The sequence below is a fragment of the Apium graveolens genome, chromosome 11, assembly GCF_009905375.1.
Source record: "Apium graveolens cultivar Ventura chromosome 11, ASM990537v1, whole genome shotgun sequence".
Lineage (NCBI taxonomy): Eukaryota > Viridiplantae > Streptophyta > Magnoliopsida > Apiales > Apiaceae > Apium > Apium graveolens.
The window spans coordinates 203868089-203877199 of record NC_133657.1 but is presented as its reverse complement, the minus strand read 5'-3'; the positions used below and the strand labels follow the sequence as shown (position 1 = coordinate 203877199).

General features: G+C 31.4%; 1 long non-coding RNA gene across 2 annotated transcripts; it reads right to left on the bottom strand.

Annotated features, from left to right (window-relative positions):
• Window positions 1–772: 772 nt before the first annotated feature.
• Window positions 773–8510, bottom strand: LOC141695207 (uncharacterized). 2 transcript variants are annotated; one of them, XR_012564374.1, is made up of 5 exons: window positions 8272–8510; window positions 7561–7617; window positions 7253–7306; window positions 7039–7166; window positions 773–846 (listed from the first exon to the last, which is right to left on the bottom strand). It is a non-coding gene; the product is annotated as an uncharacterized LOC141695207 (long non-coding RNA). The 2 variants fall into 2 exon arrangements; XR_012564373.1 differs by lacking the exon at window positions 773–846 and adding an exon at window positions 4811–4986.
• Window positions 8511–9111: the final 601 nt, after the last annotated feature.

Below are 9111 nucleotides of genomic sequence, written 5' to 3'. Positions count from 1 at the left end.
GTATATGTGTAATAAGGTAATTACAAGTATAAATTCATTTTTAATATACCTAGAAAGTCTTGATTAAACTGTGCTAGTGGTAATCTTCTTGCTTTTGTTTGCAGAAATAATAAATAAATAAATATTGTTCCTTCTAAATCAGATTTAGGAATATACGCATCTGTTGATAAGGGACATATGATTCTGGTTTCATCAGACGCGTATGGAGGAGTCGTATCAGCTCTAAGGCATATGCGTCTATTTTTAACAAACGCAAATAGATCTGAAATGTCTGCTGGAGACAGACATATCAAGTGTTGGTCAGATGCATAATGTTTCTTATGTCATTTTGGAACAGACATCGATGATGCACAACAGCCGTATATAATATTCTTTATGCTTCTATTATCATTGAACTACCACATATTTACAGGATTTTTAAAAAAAATTAGCCATATCTTAGCCTACGACATGCTTTTCACAATATACTTCTAAAGACACTTGGAACAAGACATTTAAAATTGAAAATCAATAGATACATTTTTATATAAGATGAAAAATATTCAACATTAACTGAACATGCCAGTAGCCAAATTTCAACTTCACTATAGCTAGATCAACATCCGTTTAGCAGCCATTAACAACTATGAAACACAATTTCCACAACACATCGAATAAACCTGAACATTACTAAAATGCATAAGTTAACTCAAAATAATCAAATTTGAGCCACATTTAGAGTAACAAGATACGTCATATAAAAAACAAAAGATAAGAACAAAAGCAATTTTGTACCCTACGTGTCATCCAAAATGAGATCTCGCGAGATTTTTATATATAGGAATTCCTCCAAGCAGCTTCCAACAACTGTATGAGGAACTAATTTTTGAATGCCATTTAACATCATAATCACGTTTTCCTCAATATATAGGAATCTAAAAATCATTATCACAGTAACTTCTTTAATCACAAGGCAATCTTATACAACTACTATCATTATACAAACAATTGAATCAAGTATCATTCAATATACTTAACTGAATCTTAGCGTTTTGAATTAATAAATAATTATGTTAAAGTTGATTTCCACTTATTTTCATAAAATTTGAGGATTAAAGTGAACTACATCAAACACAAGTTGTGAACCATTTTTTAATTATGCCAATTTTTCACCAGTGTTTCTAAAACTTCGTACCTCCCAATAGAAAGTAGCTCCTTTTTAAGATCCCAATACCTCAGTGTATCCTCACTTATATTGTGTTTGGTTGGGGTAAATGAAATGGAATGGAATGGAATGATATTTTAAGTGGAAAATGATTAAATTTTCTAAAATTTTCATTTTTTCACCCATTCCATTCCTAACCACCTACATTATAATTAAACACCCCTAATTTGAGATAGAATGCTCCATTCCTTATTAATCTCATTTTCTTCACAATTCTTATCATAACAATTTTGTCCTTTTAATTATTATTTTTCAAATCTTCCCTCCAACTCCCATTTAATTCCTTTAATTATATCCATTCCATTCCATTCACCCCAACCAAATACAACTTTATTTTCTCAATGATGGTACATCTCTATTAAAACAAGCAATTGTCATGCTACAATAATAATTCTATAGGTGTATTATGAAAGGAAAAAGTTTACATTTTATCATACATTATATTTTGCATATATAATTAAAAATGGTGCCTTCTGATCCTTACAGAAATTGTGGCTGCAGGGCCCCTAACCTTAAATTTTGTTTTCAATCAAACGTAAATCTTAGGTAGAACAAATGATTAACACATTAAAATGATTTAAGAATCAAACCTTAATTATACATAGATATAAATGTAACAAAATAATCTCAAATATACTTTAATTAACGTAGCATGCAAATTAAGACTCAATTTGAGTGAAAACATATGCAGAAAGCAAGAAAAAGGTGAATTAAGGAATAATTAACTCTGATTTAACTATAATTGAACAAATTTATAGATAACAGATTTGGGGAAAAATATATTCCCATCAAGAGCACAATGTTTGTGTGTTTTTACGATTGTTTGTAAGTCTATGAGTATGCGTCTGAAGCCGCTCGTGAGTTTTTTGTTAAGTGTTTTATTTTTTTTAACTTATTGATAGCCGGGAACAATTTTAGAAAGCAGCTCAAACTTTTAGCAAGCCCACTCCAAAGTTTTTCATCTAGGCCGCATGAATTTTGAACCCAAATCTCTAACTTAATGCAACATTTATATAATTCATTACAATCACATACATTTTTAAACTCCCTTCAAATATTTTCACGTCAATTGGATTATTTATAAAAACCATTTCATTATGTAGGAAATCATCTCTAAATAACAATATTTAAAAAATAATTTTTAGAAATCTAGTTACGATAACCAATGTATGGTATAGTGCCTATAACGTAAAATCATTTGGTACTCCAATGGCGTTTGACCCAACCATTTTATAAGAGTAGCCAACTAAAAATTTTTAGCATGCTCCGATTCAGACAATAGAACACTGGTGCTTGTTGCTCGAAAATGTTAAACTCTATGCGTAGATTTTACAAACACCGCTATAGTAATGATCTACCAATATGTGCATTGATTTTGAGGAACATAACCTTTAATCGTGAATTGTGCCAAATTCACATATGAGATTAAAAACTACAAAGAATTCTTATGCTCAAATTAAATGTTCTCAAGAATTGCAGCACCCTCATACAAAATTTGGTTGTGTGGATTAAAATATGGTTCTGCAGATTAACAGGCTGAATCCGAGAAGTCAGAAGCCAAAAAGGCAAATAAAGTAGAATGATCTAAAACATATACACCTAATCAACCTTTTCGAATAAGTAGAGTTTTAAGTTCTCATTTAAGGCACCAAATCGAGGTACTTCACACGTTACAATATTATTGATTACCTTCCTTATAGTCGAACTGAGATGCATTGGATTCTGATTACCTAGGATCCAATAACCATGAACCACATAGTTCTTTTAATTACCTACCTCAATTTAAATTTACTTGCTAAGATTAAAATGCTACATTTTTTTATGCATTATCTGTCCACTAAAATTTACTATCGACATCTCTGTATATATTATATTAAATCAGAAATATCTAAAGAGTCTGGTTTTGCATGAGACCTTCATTTTAATTAATAAATCATCAAATATAAAACAAGTAACCACAGCTGGCTCATTCCCTAATTAAAAGACAAGTTAAATTTACAATTTTATTACATCCTTTTCAAAAGTTATTTTTTTTAATTAAGTATTGTTGTCTTTTGATTTAACCATATTTCTTTCTATAAACACCTAGAAATGTCAATTATACTAAATCTTCCCTTTAGTACACCTCCGAAAATACCTACATTATATATTCATTATATCTTCTATTGTTATTAGTTTAATTATTATTATTATTATTATTATTATTATTATTATTATTATTATTATTATTATTATTATATAGAACTCATTAACACACACTCAAATATACCATATACTATAATAAAATATATGCAAAATCTATTAAAATAAGAGTTTTTCAAGTTATCAAAAATTATTAATTATATACTTTTAAATTAGGTAAATATAAATTAATTATCTTTTTTACAGATAAGTAGCATTGATGCTATGTATTACCAAAAAGGTTTGTTAAAACATGTACAAACACGTATTTTAATGTAAATAAGTAAAAGTTAAAAACAATTTTGTTAGTTTGGTAAAAGGCGCTTTCAAATGAAGGTTGAATTTAAACTTTTAATGTTATATCTTATATCCAATATGTACCTTATAAAAGTTCAATTTGGGTCCATGTGGTTGGTCCTTATTTTAAATACCCATTAGTCAAGACAATTTGAGAAGGTTTAACTTTTAATAGTTATGGTTGGTTGGTCTTGTTTTAAATAGACCATGAAGAAAATTCTAGAAGGTTTAATTTTGATAATTATGGTTATATAAGTCTGACATTGTATCACAAGTTCATACATCCAGAGTTACAAACACAAATAATTTTCAAGATCCCTTTTCTCACCCAAACAAAAACAGCCTCCTCCCTTCTCTCAACCAAACATCACCCTTCTCTCAACCAAACATCACATGTTCATCTAGAGTATTAATACAAATATTTATTAAGATCCCTTTACTCACCAAAAACAAAATGGCTCGGCCAGTTCTCTCAATCAAATATTTCAATTTTTCCTCAAATTTTCTTAAATGAAAGATATATCTGATATATTCATGAAAAACAATTTCAATTTCTCTAAATCAAAAGATAGTCTCATAAATCATCAATTCATTAACACTATGGTTTCTATGACCATTGATTATTTTGAGTTGAAAATTTTTGTGATTGGTTTAAGGTATGTCCTTACTAGTTTGGTTTCTTAATTTTTAATTTTTAAAGTAATTATAACAGATTCACACATCCAGATCCAGATCTTGTAGTGATAGAAAAGGATGAAAATTTCCCTTAGAGTAAAAATGACGAATTAAGATTTCACTGTAATTAAATTGACAAAAATTAACGTGGTTTATAATTAAGTAGATTTGCTAAAATATTATGTAAAAATGATATTGATTTTAGTGTATTAAATTTTATTACATTTTTTATGTTAATTTATTTATTGATTAAATATTTACATGATGAAACAATGAAGATAATGCTCCATAAAAGCATAACAAAGCAAATCTTGGAATCCAGGTAATTTTAAAATATCTTGACTCATTGGTTTTTTTTGATAGCTGGAGGCACAATGAAACACTTAGCTGGTCATAGAAGTTTTTATTATAAATAACATATGTCAATGTTTATAAAAAATTTGATGTGTCATTTTTTGGAGTAATTATTTTAATTAATATATTGATTTATGTATGAGTATTTATATATATTAGATCCAACTTCTGCATCCAATTTAGCCAATTTAGCCAATCAACCCAATTCCGACAAACTAAAGAAGAGTGCAGCTTCTGCATGATCAAATCAAAGAGTAGTAAATCAACCCTGCACGCTGAAACAGTGATAACGGATCATAAATTAATATCATAGCACACAAACAACACATAATTTTTTAGCTACCTAATAAAAGTAAACAACACATAATTCCTAGGTACCTAATATCTAATAGACATTTTACAATTGATTCGTTGTCAACTAAAGACTTACCACGGGCCACCCTCACTAGCATTTTCGGTGCTTTTGCTGAGTTCGTGGCCACTTGAACATTTACACAAGTACAAGTTAATCGACAAAGTCTTCAGTAACATACTAATGTGCTAAAAAGTAGAAACACATCCAAATTTTATTACGAGATTATAGCTAAATATATTTCCTAAAAGTTCATATGTATGTTTAATTAGTTCATTGGGTGGTTAAAGCATCAGGAGCAAAAGCAAAAACAGTGTGAGTGAGTAGGTTTGGTGCTTCTGATAAGCATCCTATCGGCTTCATACACAAGTAACTAGGATGCGTAGTAGGGGCATAAGGATTAAAAGTTAAAATATTAAAAAAAATAATAAAAATGTAGAAAAAAATGAAAATTCCACAATGGAAAAGAATATGATCTCGTAAGAAAAGTTTTCCTTCACCTCTTCTCCTTGAAAATTTATGAAAAGATGTTAAAAAGAAGTAGAAGGCCAGAGGTCTGCTATGAATTTGTTTAAGTGCCTTTGACCATTTATATTTTTTAACGGAGAACTAAACCAAATAACTGATCCAGAAGAAGAAAATATGAGGATTCTGAGGCAATATAGTAATGATCCGTTTGACTATAAAGACTGGTTACCATCCCAGATGCTCCAATGCAGGACGAGCATGTAGTACATGTCCAACCTGAGAACAGAATTCTAAGTTCACCCAGATTTAGGCAAAGATAACTACTGGCTGAGAATCATAATGGGGTTTGAGACACCAGTTGCAGAACTCAAGGAGATAATCAACTACTAAGGTTTTATACGTAGGAGACTGGTTCAAATCAAATGTTTTGACCAAGTATTTATAAGGGTACCTTTTCAAGTCTATGTCTTTGAAATTGTTGGCGACAATCCCCCTGACCTTAACTGTAACCAAGAGCATCACCTAATCCACATGTTTGTTGAATGTTGATGACATACCAATACTTTTTTCATTTAATTTTCCACAATGTTCAAAAATCTTGTTTGTCACTGTGATGGTAGGACTGAAACAGTAAAAGATTTGATCAAATTTGCATGTATGAGGAGCACTGGGACTATAAGCAGATCTAATTTGTTTCGACGTTCATGAAGATGTTGTATGCTTGATAAAGTCAACTGTCTTTACACAAACAACCTTAGATTCATGCCTATGGCCTCAAAGTACATTGTCCATCTTAAAGTTTTCTGAATCTACCTTGACTTTACAATACATTAAATCCATGCACTCATGATTCATTGGTAGATTACATCCCCTTCAACGTATTGCTTTGGATGGTAGGGTACAATGATTAAGGTGATAATAACATACTAACATCCATGGCCCCGAGGCTGGGTCCTTAAGCAGTGTGCTGGTTGGGGTACCCCCACTCACATCCCTAAATGAATTCAAACTAACTAGGTGTTCTCTCCCTTCAAGAGGTTGGTGGCATGTACTCTAGTTTATCATTCAATCTGTGACTAGTGAGTACACGGTCCTGTTTAGATGGGTAGTGCACACATTTAACTAAAAACCCAAAACATAACCTTATATTTCTATTTAAAACATTAAAACATTTGTATGAGATTCTTTAACACTATTACAGCAAGTAATGATACACTTCTAAGTTTTATCTCTTCTAGAAAGGTCTAGTGCCAAGCCTCAAAGAGATCCAGATTGTGGAAAGTCAATCATATAATAATGGTATAGAGGACACAAACATTGAGCAACTAGTATTTACAAGTAACACAATCAAGTATCTACATAACTTATTTGTCTGCATAATCTCACTTAACAACGGTAGAGAGGACGCAGACAATGCATCACTGGTATTTACAGGTAACACAATCAAGTAACCCAATTATGTACCATATAGCTTATAAGGTCAAACAAATTACTATACATATATTACCTGGTGAATTAATCGGTAAAAGTTGTGCTGACCGTTTGTCCAGGTTCGCCAAAATCAATTTCACCAGCCTCAAAAGAAAGGGGAACACCATCAATAAAAACACCTTTCCCATTGCTCTCCATGTTGAACTAAATTGGTAATAAATTGGATAGGGTATAAGAACATCATAAAGCCTTTGAAAACAGTTTACCAAAGAAAGGTGTTGTAGCCTCACCTGTTGAATATGCAGAGCAAATTTTTCCAGGGCTTGAGAGTAAGGTAAAATGGCCTAAAAAATTAAGGCATCAAAATTAGAGACAAACAATATTAATATTTTTTTTAAAGAAAAAAATATAACTGACTTTTAGAAGAGACTCCAATTGTGAATCTGTCCACACAAATAATGACACTGAAGTGCAATCATTTTCTTTTACAAATATAAAACTATGAAGTGAGATTATATGCAGAGTAAAAATTATTACAAGAAAAAACAGAAAGTGTCGACTCAAACAGATAAATCAGAAAACTCATAACTGCACTTACTCTTGCAGGATACCCTAGGAATGAAACATTCCAAACACTCAACAGGCCCAAAAGCACCTGAAACATTTATGAAATGTCACTCAGTAAAGCATTAACTGAATCAAAGATTGACTAGGATGCTTCTTAAATCCAATATCTTCGTTAAGCCTTCCAGATGCACATTCAGTTAAACGCCCGATGAAACTGATTTTATCTGGCTTACACCGGCACTTCACATCTAAATTAAAATCTCAGAATAGCATCCCTTTATTCGCTCACATGTAAGCGGTAACACTGTCTTTCACACCTTAGTTTCACTGAGAATGGACCTAGCATCGTTTAGTTTTCAATATTTAGGGTACATGTCAATCTTTGAAGAAATTCAAAAGACAACAAAAAAACGACCAACTTTTTACAATCTGGTTACGTATCATCTCTTCGACCTCCAAAATCCCAGCATTACCACATCCAGTAACAATGCTTCTTTCTCTTATTTGTCACCAAACCCCCAAAAAATAGAACATAAAACCTCCAAAAACCAAGCAAAGGATATTTCTTTTATTTGTCACCAAACCCCCAAAAAATAGAACATAAAACCCCCCAAAACCAAGCAAAATATTTCTTTTATTTGTCACCAAACCCCCAAAAACAGAACATAAAACCCCCCAAAAAACAAGCATGACGTTTCTTATATACATCCACAAAAGAAAAGATGTAAAAAGGAGAATATACCTCCAGAAAAGCTCCAAGCTCCAAAGATCTGTGAACCTAGAGATGCTCCAAAACCTTGAAATTCCAAATCTCCTTTCAAGCTCCAAAGCTTGTACTTAAGTATATGTTACTCGTTTGAAGCTCAATTTGAAGCTCCAAAACTTGAATTTGAATTGGGGCTTAAATTATGGTTTATGGGACAGGAGAGAAGGAGATGAGTGAGATTTTTAATGTATGAGAGAAAGAGGGGAGAGATGAGAGATAGATGCGTGATGAAAGAGAGATGAGAGCTCAGAGAGACGTGAAAGAGACAGTGAGAGAGATGAGGCGGTGAGAGAGATGAGGGTCGCGGACAGAGGAGAGAAAGAGGGGAAAGAAGTTTGAGATATTTTGGAAAAGGGGGAATAAGAAATTTTTTGTTAAAATTAAGGGGGGAAGTGTACTGAAATAGGGGGAGAAAGAAAAGTAAATTTATATTTTTTTTAAAAGTGGCCGTAGACAATGGTTAATAAAATTAGACGATGTTAAAGTTTAAAGCATATATTTGTTTTTTTTAATTTTCAAACATAGACAACGGTTGGTATGGGAAACCGATATCAGGATTTCTATTCAACATCGCTTATTGATAAACCGATGTTAAATAGACTTTTAATATCGGGTGCATTACATGCCGATGTCTAAGCACCGATGTCGTATCTACTATTTCTAGTAGTGTAATAAATATTTTTATATCCACTTTTGTAGTTGAGTTTTTTTAATAATATTGGGATGGGTTACAATTTTTTCATCAATTAAGGAATTTATACTCTATTTGCAGGTATTTCTGTCTTCTGGGGCACCAAATACTTTAGCTAAGTCTCA